This window comes from Bubalus kerabau, chromosome 7 (assembly GCF_029407905.1).
Source record: "Bubalus kerabau isolate K-KA32 ecotype Philippines breed swamp buffalo chromosome 7, PCC_UOA_SB_1v2, whole genome shotgun sequence".
Taxonomy (NCBI): Eukaryota; Metazoa; Chordata; class Mammalia; order Artiodactyla; family Bovidae; genus Bubalus; species Bubalus kerabau.
The window spans coordinates 11,407,597-11,426,764 of NC_073630.1; positions in this window are offsets into that span (position 1 = coordinate 11,407,597).

Genomic DNA, 19,168 nt, shown 5'->3' on the forward strand with positions numbered 1-19,168 from the left:
AAACATTTGTTTGATCAGTGGCCACACACCATGTATCTGAGCCCATATCCACATCCTACACAGCAAACAGAATTTATATGTTTGATTAGAAACTAATTTGGGATATAGTAATATCCCCAATAATTTGCATTCTCTGAGAATTTAATTTCTGCCATTCTCTCTAAGATACATTACTGTTTTTGATTTGCTAACTTGGCCAGTGGGAGTAGGATGGGATGGTGACAGTTCAGATGTTTCCAGTGGCCTTTGCCACTACAGTACGATCTGCCAATCAGGAAAGAAACTGCCAACTGAAAAAAAATGGACAACCTAAAAGTTAAAAAATATATTTTATTTGGTGGATTTTCTGAGGACTTAAGCCTAGAAGACAGCTTCAAATTGTCTGAGGGACTGCTCCAAAGAGGTAAGAGGAATGAGGATTCATAGGAGCTTATGAAACATAAACCAGGTAGTCAGACTATCAAAAGATTACTGTTAAAGAAAGCCAGGAATCTAAAGTTAATGCATTTAGTGCTTTTCTGTATAGGGGAAGATGCAATAGTCTGGGCTCACTGAAATCACTTCTTTGATATACACCATAACTGTCTAGGGTCAACTTTCCTGTTTTTCTTCTCTTGGATCCCCTTAGGGTGCATAGTTGGGAGTGGCTGCTGGCTTGATGACTGCAACATCCTTTGTTTACTGATATGGCAAGAAACATTTTTCACCCACAGAACTTATTTTGTTGTTGTTGTCTCTTAATCGTGTCCAACTCCTTGTGACCCCATGAATTCCAGCACGCTAGGCTTCCCTGTCCTTCACTATCTCCCAGGTTTTGTTCAAATCCATGTCCATTGAGTCAGTGATGCCATCCAACCTTCTCATCCTCTGTCGTCCCCTCCTCCTGCCCTCAATCTTTCCCAGCATCGGGGTCGTTTCCGTTGAGTTGCTTCTTTGCATCAAGTGGCCAAAGTATTCAGCTTCAGTATTAGTCCTTCCAATGAATATTCAAGGTTGACTTCCTTTCGGATTGACTGGTTTGATCTCCTTGCAGTCCAAGGCACTCTCAAGAGTCTTCTCCAGAAGCACGGTTCAAAAGCATCAATTCTTCACTGCTAAGCCTTCTTAACGGTCCAACTCTCACATCTGTACATGACTGAATTCTAAAAACAACCAAGAATATCTATACCAATGGTACTATTTAGGACCAGGTACTGGAGAAATGACCATTGAGTGCTTCTGGGGACCCAGGAAACTCCCCGTGACCCAACCTGCAACAATATTGTACTTATTATAAGTTTCACATTCTTGAACATCAAGTTAGCTCAGGATCAGTGTCTAACTTTCTTGGAAATATTTCATACCCCCATCCTGTGAGTATGTGGTTACTTGAGTGAATGGCTGTAAATCTCTTTGAGGAAAGACTGGGAATCATTTTTCTACATGCTTGACCACTTGCATGGTTTTGTAGGGTCTTTCCTCCTGAAGAATTTAGTCAATATATTTCAGATCCGCAAAAGGCTCAGGTCAAGAAACTGGGCAAGAATTGGAAATATTTTGTAGGCAGATAGAAGCTCATTGACTTCACTGCAGCTTCTGATGGTTAAGTGCCATTTCCTAGCTTGTATTATTTTGAAATTCTGACATTCCTAATTCTGTTTTTTGAGCCCACTTGTAATAGAATCTCCTTCTGTTCTCCCTTACTTACAGACGAAAAGTCGTCATTAGGTGTCTTAATGATGCTCGTGGCACTCTCACTGGAGTAGCCTGCAACTACAACCGTCTAATTTTCATAGCTTACATACTGGAATTGGATTCTTTCTATTGGAAACAGATTGCAGTGGTTATCACTGATCAAAAATCTTTAGATATGAGCTACTGGCCCAGACCCTTTGCTTTATCTGTCTTAGACTGTAGAAAACATGCTAAAGAGTTACTTTATATGTGGCCTAGGAGGACCTCTAACTTTCAGTCACAGCCCTTCACTGGCCATGCTTTGTTGCAGCTTGATGCTACTTTTTGGTCTGGGGGCTAGGAAAGAATGCAGGGCTAGGTTCTTATGATTGGTTAGGAGTATGATCTAGAGGCTGCTGCATTGTCTTCAAGCAAGAGAAAACTGGGACCTTCTGATTCCCCCTGTAACAGGGAGGTGTGGAAACTTCCTGTAGATCCAGAGGGCTCAAGGGGATCTGAAGCTTAATTATTCTCTATCAACATGGCCTCACCTCATGTCTCAGAGTCTCACTACTTTTTAGCTGGAGCTTTGGCTTGATGGCATCACCAACTCAATGGACATGAGTTTGAGTAAACTCCGGGAGTTGGTGATGAATAGGGAGGCCTGGCATGCTGCAGTCCACGTAGACTTTTTGTTAAAAAGTCAGACATGACTGAGCGAATAAACTGAACTGAGTTAAGACTTCAGTATTCTTTAGATATGAGCTACTGGCCCAGACCCTTTGCTTTATCTGTCTTAGACTGTAGAAAACATGCTAAAGAGTTACTTTATATGTGGCCGAGGAGGACCTCTAACTTTCATATTTTGCTTTTAATTTGTGAAAGTACCCTTGACTTTTCAGTGTCTTTCTCCATATATCAGTTACACTTAGCAAGAGCAATCAGATTCCATTGTCCTTATAATTAGTGCTTCTACTGAACCTTCCAAAAGCCTGATGTGTTGAGCCAGCCCATGCAGTTCCCTTTTTTGGTGTTTCATCCATTTCATCTGGAGAAAATGTAATAATGATCAGTTGCATCAAACTTCATTCTATTTTGCTTGATACCTTTCTTTTCCATTAAAAATTCAAACTGAGTTGCAAGCCCCTACTTCAGTGTTGGGCACAACATAATTGTTTATTAAGTATGTAAATATTAGATTTCTTTTAGGGACTGTGTGATGATTTTTCACTAATTCCAATAATTTATTCCTTTTTAATATAGTGCAACTAGAACCATCTAATTTTCATAGCTTACATACTGGAATTGGATTCTTTCTATTGGAAACAGATTGCAGTGGTTATCACTGATCAAAAATCTGCCTGATCAGGCCAGTGTGATGTGTTAGGGTCTGATCAGATGGCTCCAGGCCATAGCTTTTGCTCAAGCTTTTTGGAAGCAGACATTATTATTCTTGACAGAAGCCTCTCTGCATGTAGTGAAATAAGCTTCAGTTATGGTTCTAGATTAAAATTAGAATCAATTGTGTCAACATTAATTACATCAACCATATTACTTACATGGAGAAGTCATCATCTTTATACACATATACACATACATTTCCTATATAAAATTTTAAAACTTAATTATAACTCACTATGGATACCAACAAAAGTCTGGTAATGTTGCCTTAACCTGTGGAACATAATAAATCAGTTTTCATAACCTCCTTTGTCTATACTCACAGAAACCTCTGCCTTTCCTTCCTAGTTCAAGGGAGAATAACATGCTCTCAAGGAGGGGGTGTCTATTGAGCTAGTTTTTGTCCTTGAGGGTGGAGAGGGTCCAAGAGGAGCAGGAGAAGGGGATGACAGAGGATGAGATGGTTGGTTGGCATCACCGACTCGGTGGACATGAGTTTGAGTAAGCTCCTGCAGTTGGTGATGGACAGGGAAGCCTGGCTTGCTGCAGTCCATGGGGTTGCAAAGAGACATGACTGAGTGAGTGAACTGAACTGAGGGTGAAGGTCAAGATATTCAAGTGTAACTGATTTCCCTCTTCCAAAGAGAGAGAGGATGAGAAGGATGGAGCTTTGTGGAAAATTCCTGGTGTTTGCCTGGATGTCATTTGCCAGTGTGCAAAACAGCAAGGCTTTCATCTCCTCACAGACATCCATGCTTGGCTCTTGCCGCCTGTGTACTGCTGGTATCTGGCCCTGAATCTAACACACCACTGAATGTACAAAGGGATCTGGGTTTTTTTTTTTTTTTTTGTCATTTCTGTTCTTGCTTGAGCCCCACTGATGTTGCTCCAGCTAGGCAGTCAGCTGCTCAGACAATGAGAGCCTGTCTCTTCATCTTGCAATTTCCTGCTTCCCATTCTCCACTTCTATGATCCAACAAAAGGAATTCATTAAAGGAGTTAAGTGCTTGGTTATTATCAGAGGAGGGAAAGCAGATTGAGCTATTTTTGCCCACAGAGGTCTTTCACAACAGCCACTGAAGTCAGCTCTTTCCTCACTTACAATAATCATAAGGAATCAGCAACAGTTTCTACCGATCACTGCCTTATGCCAACATAGAATAGGCAGAAAAGTAACTGATTTGTGTTGCTAAAAAACAAGTACAAACTATGTAATTATTTAAAGAACTCATTTTCTTTTGTTCTTATCTTATTTATGTGCCTCTTGTATCATCGCTGTATTTATTGATAAGTTCTGAATGTAAAGCAAGTAAGACTGATACATGATTATTAATTTTCCTGAAGAGCAAATAAAAAACCTTCTTTACTGACTCCAAAAGCAGTCAGTAACAGAGTAAAACTCTTTAAAAGTCAGAGTCTCTAATATCTTGTAAGGTATTTACAAAAAGAACTGCTAGCTTATTTCTAAAAAGAAATAATCCATTTAATTTTGATATATACATTATTATATAGAAAAGTTGTTATTTTATCATACCACTATTTTCCAATTTCTATAAAATTTAATAGAGTTGAATGATTGCACTTCACATTCAAAAAGCAAAGAGAAAAAAATAAACATTAAGGTCTATTGAGCTGAGTCTTTTGGTTATTCAAGTATGCCTGTGCGTGTGTCAAGTTGCTTCGATCACGTCCAACTCTTTGCGACCCGGTCTGACTCTTTGTGACCCCATGAACTGTAGCCCATCAGGCTCCTCTGTCCGTGGGAGTCTATAGGCAAGAATACTGGAGTGTGTTGCCATGCCCTCCTCCAGGGGATCTTCCTGACCCAGGGATCAAATCCACATCTCTTATGTATCTTGCATCGGCTGGCAGGTTCTTTACCACTAGCATCACCAAGGAAGCCGTGTGTGCTAAGTTGCTAAGTTGTGGCCAACCTTGTGACCCTATGGACTGTAGACTGCCAGGCTCCTCTGTCCATGGGATTTTCCAGGCAAGAATACTGGAGTGTGTTGCCATTTCCTTTTCCAGGGGATCTTCCAGACCCAGGGATTGAACCCATGTCCCTTACATCTCCTGCATTGGCAGGCGGCTTCTTTACCACTAGTACCACCAGGGAAGCCCTATTTAAGTATATGCTGATATTAAATAATTTGGATGTATTTTGTCACGCTTCTCTGTTTTGCAAAGGAAGGCTGAGCACATGTTTTAGTTGTATCACCTAAATGGGAAATAACCTGCTCATAACTAGTGAACAAATATTTTTAAATGTACAATCATCAACTTTGATAATCATTAAAATTTAACTAGGTCAGTGATCACTCTCTTTTTCTCTTTGGCTGTAGGAAATAGCTCTTTGGTTAGTATCTAGCTGGCAACCATTCTCCTTCTTTGGAAACTGCCCCTGATACAGAAGGAATGGGTGTCCACCAGTTCTGGCTGTGCTGTGTAACCTGCTTCATCTGCTGTGGTTGACTGGGTCAGAGGTGGATACCTCACCAGTGGCCGTTACATGATCCCAGGAATTTAGGAAGGTAAACTGAGAGAGACAGAGGTTGGGAGCTTCTGGTAGTTGAGTTTTATTAGTGGCAGTTCCCCAGAGCCCTGTGAACCCCAGCGGCGGGTACCTGCTCTGATATTTACCTGAGATCCAGTTATTCAGCTCTAGCTGAGCTTCTGTGAACTGTGCCAGTATCTTCCAAAGACTGTGTTTACCTGTTTAGATCCACTTGTCATCTGTTACTTGCAACCAAATGCAATTCAACTATATATTGTCCTTATCACACATATATATTTGTTTTCACATTGTAAGTGTTAATCCCATTTTACATTTCTCCTGCCTATTAACAAATGTATGATAAACATTTTTCTCTGAAAATCTGTACTCAAGTTAGAACATTTGCATTAACCATAATGAAACAAAATTTCAAGGATATATATTAGAAAATCTACCTTTAATATTGTAGTTCTCTGAATATTGTTGAAAAAAGTCCTTAATCTAAATATGCAGAAGGTAATCAGTCAAATTGATTAATTTTTTAAAATTCAGTTATTGTGTTTTTGGATAACTATGTTCCTAGAGAGCGTATTTCTAGTGCTCAGTACACCACCTTAATTTTTTGATAACTCAGTATTCTAATAACAGCTGTGTAAAGGGTAGTTGTTAAAGGACACAGTGTAATAAAAATTATCTCAGCATTTTAAGTAATATTACAGGTCTAACAGAGCTTTTTTTGGTAATACAGATTCTCTAAAAACATTTGTAACTCTTTTTAAAATGTGAAACTTCTTGCCACTTTACAAATAAGTAATATCAGCATCCAAAACAACCTTTTTGTAATATCAGAATGTCATTCCTTAATGAGGAATCAAATAAGTGATCCCCTATCTCATTTACTACACACACACAAAAGCCACTTATCAAAAATTCAGCTTATTCTTGGCAGATAAAGTAGCAGCTATTTTTGTCTTTTGTTCCCTTGTGTGATTATCAGCATCTTTCAATTGTGAAACAAATCTTCCCAAATGCATATATTCGGTCTCATGCTCATCATGGATGCTCCATCAATATTATTGAGTGAAGATATACCTCTCTGGGAAGCTAATGAAGAACAGAGGGAGGGAAAGCCAAGATAGTGCACCTAGAGGAGAACCCAGAAGCTATGAAACAGTAGTGTGAACAGAGGGAATGAAAGAAAAATACCAGTTGTCAGCTTAAATGGAGACAGTGGAGATAATTGAGCAGCTGACAAAGTAGATAGGAAGGGAAAGGATGACCCACAGCATTATTTTCTTTCTTTAGGTCACAGCTGTGATTCTGGTGCAAATAAAATGTGTTTCTGATTCACTCATAAGGAACATCAATCCATATGGTCTCTGCAACAGGAGAAGCAGATACAAAGAATGAGGCTTAGGAAGTATGACAACTAGATTCACTGCTGCTGCTGCTGCTAAGTCGCTTCAGTTGTGTCCAATTCTGTGTGACCCCGTAGACAGCAGCCCACCAGGCTCCCCCGTCCCTGGGATTCTCCAGGTAAGAACACTGGAGTGGGTTGCCATTTCCTTCTCCAATGCATGAAAGTGAAAAGTGAAAGTGAAGTCGCTTAGTCGTGTCTGACTCTTAGAGACTCCATGGACTGCAGCCCACCAGGCTCCTCCATCCATGGGATTTTCCAGGCAAGAACACTGGAGTGGGTTGCCATTTCCTTCTCCAATGCATGAAAGTGAAAAGTGAAAGTGAAGTCGCTTAGTCGTGTCTGACTCTTAGAGACTCCATGGACTGCAGCCCACCAGGCTCCTCCGCCCATGGGATTCTCCTATACTCGTTTAATTGTGGGAATGTTTGATTCTTTCTTTCTTTTTGGTTTTTATTAGTTTGTTTTGACATAGGTTTATAATGAATTCTATTTCAAATCCTGGTAATCATACAAAAAAAATGTTGTTCTTCGCTTTACTTTATACATTTTACAGAATTTCACCAGTGACTATAATTCCATGAGCTTTAGCTAAGATATTCTCTCTTTTTTTTCTTTTCTTCCCTGTCTTTTATGGTTCTTATGTTTTTGTTTGTTTTTTCAATATACCTGCTGACTAGCTAGAGAGGAAGTAGTAAGGATCCTGGGGCAGCAAAGCCAGGCATTATATTTTTCAAAGATAATTTGCCCACATGATTAAAGAATATGTGAGGAATTATTCATCCAGTTGAGACCTACCAGTAAACTTACCCAGTTGTGCATAACTCTTGTTATTACTCACTAGAGAGTAGTGAAGCCCATATAACTGAGTAAAATTAGTTGATCTGAATTAAATTCTAACATCCTCACTTGGGTATCTATCACTGAATATTTGGTCAGGAAGTGAGCTCTTAAATCATCATTCCGCCAAATGTTTTCCTTAGAACAGTGGAGCTGGAAATGCTTCCACAAGAAGTTTCACTGAGTTTTGGAAACACTGCCTATAATGTTACACTCATAGAAATGAAAAAAAAATAAGATTGATGAATTGAAAATATTAGATAAAATGCTAAAAAAAATTTTTTTAATTTAATTTTATTTTTAAACCTGAAACACTGTATTAGTTTTGCCAAACATCAAAACGAATCCACCTCAGGTATACATGTGCTCCCCATCCTGAACCCCCCTCCCTCCTCCCTCCCCACACCATCCCTCTGGGTCGTCCCAGTGCACCAGCCCCAAGCATCCAGTATCGTGCATTGAACCTGGACTGGCAACTCGTTTCATACATGATATTACACATGTTTCAATGCCATTCTCCCAAATCTTTCCACCTTCTCCCTCTCCAACAGAGTCCATAAGACTGTTCTATACATCAGTGTCTCTTTTGCTGTCTTCGTACACAGGGTTATTGTTACCATCTTTCTAAATTCCATATATATGCGTTAGTATACTGTATTGGTGTTTTTCTTTCTGGCTTACTTCACTCTGTATAATAGGCTCCAGTTTCATCCACCTCATTAAAACTGATTCAAATGTGTTCTTTTTAATGGCTGAGTAGTAATCCATTGTGTATATTTAATGACTCTGAAAAGTACTGCTGTAGAGAAGTTTGTCTATCACATTTTTTATGTCTATTTAACTCACTAGAAACTAGTCTTTCCTGGAATAAATTTGATGGAAATAAGATTTTAGTGAGTTTGAGATGTCTAATAATTATAGAGTATTATTCTTTAGTTTATTTAACCTATTCTGAGTCATACCCAGTTTAGAAATGGATGAAGGCTGTAAATGTTTTTAGCCAAAGAAAGATATATAGACATATGGACATTAAATTTTACATAATGTTCAAAATTTTTGCATATTATTTAAGGGTGATTGCTAAAAGTCACCACTGGCACCATGTTAAGGAAATGTGAACCTTCTGCTTCACTCACAAATTAAGCTCCTCTTTGGGTACTGTTACCATGAAGAGGGCATGGCAACCCACTCCAGTGTTCCTGCCTGGAGAATCTCACGGACAGAGGAGCCTGGCGGACTATGGTCCATAGAGTCACAAGGAGTTGAACACGACTGAAAAGACTTTGCGCTCACACATGCACCATGAAGCATTCTTCATGGTATGTCTTCAAAACTTTTACTACTGACATTTACTCAGTGCGATATGTGCCTTTTGTCCTTGTCATGACCCTCTTAAATCACCTTCAAGAGGAAAGATATAGACATTATCAGAGAACCAAGAGCGAGGAAGTCAAGGTTGATATTTTTGTCCCCTTTTTATATATTCTGAAATACAGCATTTACAATATAAAACGTTAAATGCTTTCCTTTAGTGGATTAAGTTCAGAGATATAATTTCCTTACTCCATTTGTATTATGCATATTCAGAAGCATAATATTGAGAAGTTCAAGTCTGTAAAACATTCTGAGCTTTATTATAGTCCGAGTACAAAATGCATAATGTATTTGGTTAGTGTGATGTCTATGCCAGATATATTTTTAATAATTTTTTCTATTATTTTCTTTTTTTCTCTATGTAAGTTAGGATTGTGTAAGTAAATAAGTGGATTTTCATTTGCAATTTAAGTTTCTTTGCTTATGTATATTTTTACTAAATCAAAAGCCTTTTTGGAATTTTCAAATCTCCAAAATACAAGAAGTTATTACTTTTTAAAAAATATATTTATTTTTTTAATTGAAGGATAATTGCTTTACAGAATTTTGTTGTTTTCTGTTTCTGTCAAACATAAACAGGAAACATTATTTCTTTATTAATAAACTTGAAAACTTTATTTCAGATGTTTTTCCTTTGGTTTATTTTGTCCTAAGTTTTTATGGGTCAAGGTTTTGTTTGCTTATTTGCTTTTTTTTTTTCCTCCTCTTTTTATAGTATTCCTCATAGTAGAATAAGGAATTACTACATTTAATCCCAAATGTATATTTATTGGATTGTATATTTATTCAAATAATATTTTATATCGTTTTAATTCTATTACACCTTACTCCTAAAAACTTGACTTTTTCTTACAGCATTGAAGAGAAGAAATGAAGAAATACTATATGTAATAAAGAGTGATTTAATTAGTGTTCATTTGATCTTTTTAATGAAGTATACTAAATACCATTATTTCTAATTTACATCTAATTTTCAGAGATACAAAGCTATTTCCTAGGGTCACATAGCTAGAAAGTGGTTGAGCTGTAACTTTAAACTGACAGATTCTGATTTCAAAAGTCAGTATGTTTTTATTCAGGATTGGGAACACGTGTACACCCGTGGCAGATGCATATTGAGGTATGGCAAAACCAATACAATATTGTAAAGTAAAAAAATATATAATAATAATAATAATAAACAAATTAATTAAAAAAACATAAACTGATGGAATCTTTAACCATTAAAAAAAATAAAAATAATTTCAAAGAACCTGGCAAAACAAGTTTTTGGGTTGAGGTTGTTGAAATAAAAAAGAATTTGCCTTTAGAGAAGCATATTGCTATGGCTAAAAGCACAATAAATATTGAGTTAGTTGTACAATAGACAGATACCTTTCTTCTTTATGCTTTTGTGTCTCTTACCTTTGTTTTCCCTTGTTTTTTTCCCTGTTTTAGGATTTAGATCTGTGGCATGTCATATAGAAAAACACTCATAATTTTTAATGCATTACACATACACACACAATTTTATATTTTTTCTGAAGTATATCCATTCCCTAACCCCCAATGTGAAAGGCCTTAAGTAGCTGGCCTAGTTTGGAATCTTGTCTCTGGTTGTATTTGCTGAGTTCACACCTGCTGCTTCTCCATCTGCTACAAATTTAGATCAGTATAGGACCTTCTTGAAATATGTGGAAAATGTCAAACATACTCCCAAAAAAGCACTGTCTTTTTTTAAATCTGATTGTGTCCTGAGATGACTGAGGTTTTTCTTTCCCTAAAGATTCAGTTCAGTTCAGTCGCTCAGTCGTGTCCAACTCTTTGCAACACTGTGGACTGCAGCATGCCAGACTTCCCTGTCCGTCACCAACTCCCAGAACTGGCTCACACTCATGTCCATCAAGTTGGTGATGCCGTCCAACCATATCATCCTCCGTTGTCCCCTTCTCCTCCTGCCTTCAGTCTTTATCAGGATCTTTTCCAATGAGTCAGTTCTTCGCATCAGGTGGCGAAAGTATCAGAGCTTCAGCATCAGTCCTTGCAATGAATATTCAGGATTGATTTCCTTTAGGATGGACTAGCTTGATCTCCTTGTTGTCCAAGAGACGCTTGACTCTTGTCCAACACCACAGTTCAAAAGCATCAATTCTTCAGTGCTCAGCTTTCTTTATGGTCCAACTCTCATATCCCTGCATGACTACTGGAAAAACCATAGCTTTGATTATATGGCCCTTTGTCAGCAAAGTAATGTCTCTGCGTTTTAATATGCTGTCTAGGTTGGTCATAGCTTTTCTTCCAAGGAGCAAGTGTCTTTTAATTTCATGGCTGCAGTCACCATCAGCAGTGATTTTGGAGCCCAAGAAAATAAAGTCTGTCATTGTTTCCATTGTTTCCTCATCTATTTGCCATGAAGTTATGGGATCAGATTCCATGATCTTCATTTTTTGAATGTTGCGTTTTAACAGCTTTTCCACTCTCCTCTTCCACATTCATCAAGAGGCTCTTTTTAGTTCCTTTTCGCTTTCTGCCATAAGGGTGTCATCTGCATATCTGAGGTTATTGATATTTCTCCTGGCAAACTTGATTTCAACTTGCGCTACATCCAGTCCAGCATTTCACATGATGTATTCTGCATATAAGTTAAATAAACAGGGTAACAATATATAGCCTTGAAGTACTCCTTTCCCAATTTGGAACCAGTCCATTGTTCCATGTCTAATTCTAACTGTTGCTTCTTGGCCTACATAGAGATGTTTCTAAGGAGGCAGGTAAGATGGTCTGGTATTCCCATCTCTTTAAGAATTTTCCACAGTTTGTTGTGATCTGCACAGTCAAAGGGGCTTCCCTTGTGGCTCAGCTGGTAAAGAATCTGCCTGCAATGTGGGAGACCTGGGTTTGATCCCTGGGTTGAGAAGATCCCCTGGAGAGGGAAAAGGCTACCCACTCCAGTATTCTGGCCTGGAGAATTTCGTGGACTGTATAGGACATGGGGTCACAAACAGTTGGACACGACTGAGCAACTTTCACCCATCACTCACATAGTCAAAGGCTTTAGCATAGTCAATGAAGCAGACTAGATTTTTTCTGGAATTCTCTTGCTTTTTTTATGATCCAGTGGATGTTGACAATTTGATCTCTGGTTCCTCTGCCTTTGCTAAATCCAGCTTATACATCTGGAAGTTCTTGGTTCATGTACTGTTGAAGCCTAGCTTGGAGAATTTTGAGCATTGCTTTGCTAGTGTGTGAGATGAGTGTAATTGTGCAGTAGTTTGAGCATTCTTTGGCATTGCCTTTCTTTTTTATGGAATGAAAACTGACCATTTCCTGTCGTGAGGCCACTGCTGAGTTTTCCAAATTTGCTGGCATATTGAGTGCAGCACTTTCACAGCATCATCTTTTAGGATCTGAAATGGCTTGGCTGGAATTCCATCACCTCCGCTAGCTTTGTTCGTAATGATGCTTCCTAAGGCCCACTTGACTTCACACTCCAGGATGTCTGGCTCTATGGAGTGATCACACAATCGTGGTTATCTAGGTTAAGATCTTTTTTGTATAGTTCTTCTGTATTCTTACCACTTCTTCTTAATAACTTATGCTTCTGTTGCATCCATACCATTTCTGTCCTTGATTGTGCCCATCTTTGCAACAAATGTTCCCTTGGTATCTCTAATTTTCTTGAAGAGATCTCTAATCTTTCTCATTCTATTATTTTCCTCTATTTCTTTGCATTGATCACTAGGAAGGCTTTCTTATCTCTCCTTGCTTGTCTTTAGAACCCTGCATTCAGATGGATATATCTTTCCTTTTCTCTTTTGCCTTTCACTTCTCTTTGTTTTGTCAGCTATTTGTAATGCCTCCTTAGACAAACATTCTGACTTTTTGCATTGCTTCTTCTTGGGGATGGTTTTGATCATTGCCTCTTGTACAATGCTACAAACCTCCGTCCATAGTTCTGCAAGTACTCTGTCGATCAAATCTAATCCCTTGAATCTATTTGTCACTTTCACTGTGTAATCTTAAGGGATTTGATTGAGATCGTATCTTAATGGTCTAGTGGTTTTCCCAACTTTCTTCACCTTAGGTTTGAATTTGGCAATGAGGAGTTTATGATCTGAGCCACAATCAGTTCCTGATCTTTTTGCTAACTGTATAGAGCTTCTGTATCTTCAGCTGCAAAGAATATAATCAATATGATTTTGGTATTGGCCATCTGGTGGTATCCATGTGTAGAGTAGTCTCTTGTGTTTGGAAGAGGGTGTTTGCTATGACCAGTGCATTCTCTTAGCAAAACTCTGTTAGCCTTTGACCTAGTTCGTTTTGTACTCCAAGGCCAAACTTGCCTGTTACTCCAGGTATCTCTTGACTTCCTACTTTTGCATCTCAGTCCACTATGATGAAAAAGACATCTTTTTTTTTTTTTTTTTTTTTTTTTGGTATTAGTTCTGGAAGGTCTTGTAGGTCTTCATAGAGCCATTGAACTTCAGCTTCTTTGGCATTAGTGTTTGGGGCATAGAGTTGGATTACTGTGATATTGAATGGTTTGCCTTGGAAATGAACAGAGATGTTTCTGTCGTTTTTGAGACTGCAACCAAGTACTGCATTTTGGACTCTTTTGTTGATGATGAGGGCTAATTCTTCTAAGGGATTCTTGCCCACAGGAATAGACATAATGGTCATCCGAATTAAATTCTCCCATTCTGGTCCATTTTAGTTCACTCATTCATAAAATGTTGATGTTCACTCTTGCCATCTCCTGTTTGACCTCTTCCAATTTACCTTGATCATAGACCTAACATTCCAGGTTCATGTGCAATGTTGTAATGTTGTTCTTTACAACATCAGACTTTACTTCCATCACCAGTCACATACACAATTGGGCATTGTTTTCACTTTGGCTCAGCCTCTTCATTCTTTCTAGAGCTATTTCTCCACTCTTCTCCAGTAGTATGTTGGGCATATCAAGTAGCATATTCCCTAAAGATTAGCACTCCCTCCTTTGTTTTCAATGATTTAGAGTTTATTTAAAGGATGAAGTCAACTTGATTGTGGTTTAAAGAACACAGAATTATCATTTCAAAAATAAATGTCTCTTACTTGATGGTAAGCACTTAAAAGATGTTATCTATGCTATACTTACATTAATTATACACCTGAAGGGATTCCCTGGTGGCTCAGTGGTTAAGAATCAACCTGCAGTGCAGGAGTGGCAGAGGATGCAGGTTTGATCCCTGGGTCAGGAAGACCCCCTGAAGGAGGAAATGGCAACCCACTCCAGTATTCTTGCCTGGAGAATTCCACGGAATGAGGAGCCTGGTGGGTTATGGTCCATAGGTTTGCAAAGAGTCAGACATGACTGAAGCAACTGAGCACGCACACATACACCTGAATTGTATAAGTTTTAGTCATGAGTTTATTTTTAGCAATTGTACAAATGGGTTTCTTTCCATCTTACTCTTAATACATTCATGAAAGATACTTGATATTTAGAAATGACATCTAATAGATTGAGTTATTCATTCAAATATTTACTCTGAGCAAGTTTCTACCTGAAACTGTACTATGAAAGTTCAAGAACGTGTTCAGTAAGGAACTTTATTAAATTATATTTGTGTGGGTATATGGGTCATTCTTAAATACTAAGTTCCTATTTTTTGTGCTTAAAATTTAGACATTGAACTTTGTGTTTTATTTTCTTGGACACTTATATGTAAATTTATTATACTTAAATTAATTACTTAAGAATTATATATTCATTTCCCAACAAGCAATAAAGAAGTTATTAGGTTAAGAGTGGATATAATAGTTTGGAGAAAGAAGATAATGAATCCTAAGTCTGTTGTATATGAGAACTTTCAAGGATTGGAAGCATGATTATGCTTCTAGGGTATGTTGGATTTTACTGTTAATAACTTTTATCCCTTCTAGAGACATATACTAGAATATTGCCATGAGTTCAGGTGAATTTTGCTTGGAATAGTTTTTGCAGCAATTAAGTGTTATTGGTTGAAAGTCTATTTTAATCTAGCCAAGATGACAAGACCATACAATCTTAGGTGTTTGCTTATTTATAAAATGAAGGCATTGGACAATTATAAAGTGATGTTCTGATGCTCAGAAAGTTCTAGGCTATCAGGCAGCTTTTTTCTGTTAGTTTACCCCTGGGAAGGGTTGACTGGGGAGGAAAGGTAGGATCACTCTTCTGTAAGAGCTGTGGACATGAATTTGTTTTCTAGACTCTGATATACAGAACTGCTAAGGTTGTTTAGTCTTCCTACATTTGTGTTAGATCCTAAATCTTGACTTTGCCTCACACCTATTTTTTTTTTTTATTACCTTTTCACAATCTAGACTGTCTTGAATTATTCTTGCTTTGCTTGCGGGGGAAGTTCACTATAGCAATCCCACTCTCAGCTTCTGCCTGAACTTAACAGAATGAAAGCATCCACCAAAAAGAAAACTTAACTAGATAACCACAGGCAACATAAATTCAGTCAAGAATTCACCTAGGAAATTTGACCTTTTACAAATATGTGCTTTGAGGATTTTCCTAAAGCACAATGTCAATCAATCAGATTCTTGGAATTCATATGTTAGGAGGCTTTGATTTTTTTTTTTTTCCTGAAAGAAAACAAAACAGTGAACTTCTACAAAGTGAATATTGTATCTCAGAGATTGTGAGGCCCAAATACATGAAAATATACCTTTTTTATATTTTTGTTTCACCTCTGCCCAAGAAATGTATAAAATCACTTGGTTTAGAACAAAATTCTCAGCATAATCTTTCTTTAAAATTCTAAATTTCTCAAAGTGTCAAGATTACAGTAAAAACTTCATTATTTTGCTAAATGCCATGAGTTAAAGTAGACATTTTGGGCTACCCAAGGGATATAGTGATAAGGCATTTTAAGTGGTTTATTTTTATTCTCTTCAGTACTCACCTTTTTGGTCTGCAGCCTGACCTTGGTCTTGCCAACTCATAGGGGACTCCAGAATCTCAATGGGAACCCCTGGCTTTGATGGAAACCACGCTGCTGTGCTGTCAGGATTCCCTGATGCTGCCTGGATGAAGAGTACTGGTTCCTCTGTCCCTAGAGCCACATCTCACCCACATGCCCCTGGCCATTTCTTTCTGGACCGTTAGTGGGTTATCATTTTGAGGATTTTTTCCCCTATTACCTGTATATCTAAAGTTTTCCCCAGTATTTCCTTCTTCCCACAGATGAGTAAATTTCAGAATATTTTTTCTCCCAATATGTTCTTTACTACAAAGCATCCAAGCCTTCTCTAACTAAATGTTGTGAGGTACCTTCACAGTTTGTACCAATCACTCCATCAGGTCTTTTCCTTAAGGAAAAGAAATGCTTTTAATTCTATTGCTGGGTGGACAGCAATTGGGACTTCTTGTTAGAGCTTCTAGAAACCTAGAAGAAGCGGCAAATGAGAACATCCATCTCCATCTATTCTGGACATAATGTGGGCCTGCATTAAGGAGGAAGTCAGTGCGATTTGCCCAGTCACCCATCCTTAGGATGGTCTGGGACTTCTTTCTTTCTTAAGAAAGAACCTGATTATGCATGGGAGTTATGATTTAGAAGGGTTCCATTTGACTGTGTTATGTTTTTAAAAGAGCTGTTTGGTCATACGTTTCTACTAGACATAAAATAGAAGAAAAATGGTCCTTCTGCCTCTCTGCAAAATTATAACAATGAAAATAATCAGCAACAACAGCAATAACAGATTATCTTCTTCCTGAAGACATTGAAAATTAGACAGTCAGTGTTTCCTGTTCAGATTTTGGTTATTAAGAAACTTAGATTTCTAGAGTTTAAATGTATTGTCCCACACCATATTCTCAAGACATTTTTCTCCACTCTCTATGAATGAGGTCTCACATTTTAAAACATTTCAGATTTATTTTACAGTCCAGAGTAGTTTTTGGTTTGTTCATTATTACTGTAAATCAGGTCTGAATATTTCTTATGTAGATTGGATAAGAACAAAAAATGCATTCAGAAATCAGAAACATCATACAGATATTAAGTGGTAAAGATTAAAATGTGAACAACTTCATGCTGAATGCATTCCACACTTAAATATTTTAAGCTAGTGATGGGTATGTGTGGCAATAGGGATGGAGAGGTTTATCTGTAAAGAAATTGCTCTAAGAATTCAAGTCAATTACAGACTATCAATATGAATTATCATCTATAGGAAGGTGACTATTATGTGGAAATTATTGTTACTCCAAAAAGAATTACTTTGAGCAAGCTGTTCCTAGTGCATCCAGGAATTGTTGGCATGAAAACAATGACTAAAAGCTGTGTCTAATGGCCTGGAACTACATACGACAGTGACAAAACAGTGAGAGCAAAACTCCTTAATATTGATTTGCAGAGCTGTTCTTAAACATGACTGACATAGCTTTGAGTTGGACTAGAATCTTTTTCAGAATGATAGCAATGTTCAACAATATTTCATCTCCAAACATTGCTCTCATGTTCAGAACTCAGTATCAGTTATTAACAATATATAATATACAAATGTTTTAAATCATGCTTTTATTTTTGGTTTAGAGGACATGAAGAAAATTGTGAAAAAGGTTTTTTGTCTTAGTTTTACCCTTTTGCTCACCATTCTCTGGCAGATGGCCTAGCTAAAAGCGTAGTACAGGTTGCTAGGCGAGCTCACAGCTGATTGCTGGGGAAGCATGCCAAGAAGGCGTGCCAGATTTCTCATCATTCAACATGGCAGTCCATTTTCAACAGCAGGAGTGTCCTGCAGAACTCCAAATGCTTAGCAGCTTCTCAAGACTTGCCTTGATCATTGCTATAAAGATCTGGGTGAGGCCTTATATGACAAATAATATGTGCTAGATGTTCATCTATCTGGATTTAGTCTTTGGTTATTTTTACCCCAAGAATTGATCACTGTCAAAAACTGTAGTATTGAATGATAATTTTCTGCCACTCTAACTTAGTTTCCAGAATAATCTGTTTCAGAGAGTTCATGTAGCACAGGATCCTGGCAAGCATCTTACCAGCTCACTTGCTTTTTTGGCAGTGATCCTAGGGACTCACTAAAGAGGAAACAATATTTTCCTTCATGACTATTGGCATTTCTGTTGCATTTTGTGTAATGCAAACAGTTTTGTGTAAAATGTTGCCTCCTTTGGGGTAAAAAATGAGAGTAGTATTGGGAAAGATAATGGGAAATGAATGAGATTTGTGAAATGAATGGAAATTCAAGTGCCTGTTTTTCTCCTTTCACCTTGTGGTTAGTACAAAATCTATTTTAGACTATATATATATGAAAAAGTGAAGTGAAACTTGCTCAGTCGTGTCCAACTCTTTGTGACCCCACGGACTATAAAGTCCATGGAATTCTCCGGCCAGAATACTGGAGTGGGTAGCTTTTGCCTTCTCTAGGGGATCTTCCCAACCAGAGATCAAACCCAGGTCTCCTGCATTGCAGGCAGATTCTTTACCGGCTGAGCCATAAGGGAAGCCCAAGAATACTGGAGTGGGTATCACTTCTCCAGCGGATCTTTTCTACCCAGGAATTGAACTGGGGTCTCCTACATTTCAGGTGGTTCTTTACCAACTGAGATATCAGGGAACCATATATATATATGGTTATATATATATATATATGTGTGTATATATATATATGTATGTATATGTATATATGTATATATATGTATATGTATATACACACACACACACATACATATACTTGTCTTTTTTTTTCCTGTGACCAGAACCAAAATTACTGAATATATGATTATACATATACATATAAAAAACATATCAGTTGAATGCGAAGATGTATGACTTGATGAGTATAGCTGTGTCTAAAGATAGATGTGTTCCATGAATACAATGTTTTGATTTGGTACACATTTATCTCTTAGTAAGTTATGATTTCTCAACTTTCTTTGATGCTAAGTGATATTCTACAAATATCCATACTGGTTATTCAACCATTAAAATCCTCCCGTAACTCTTAGT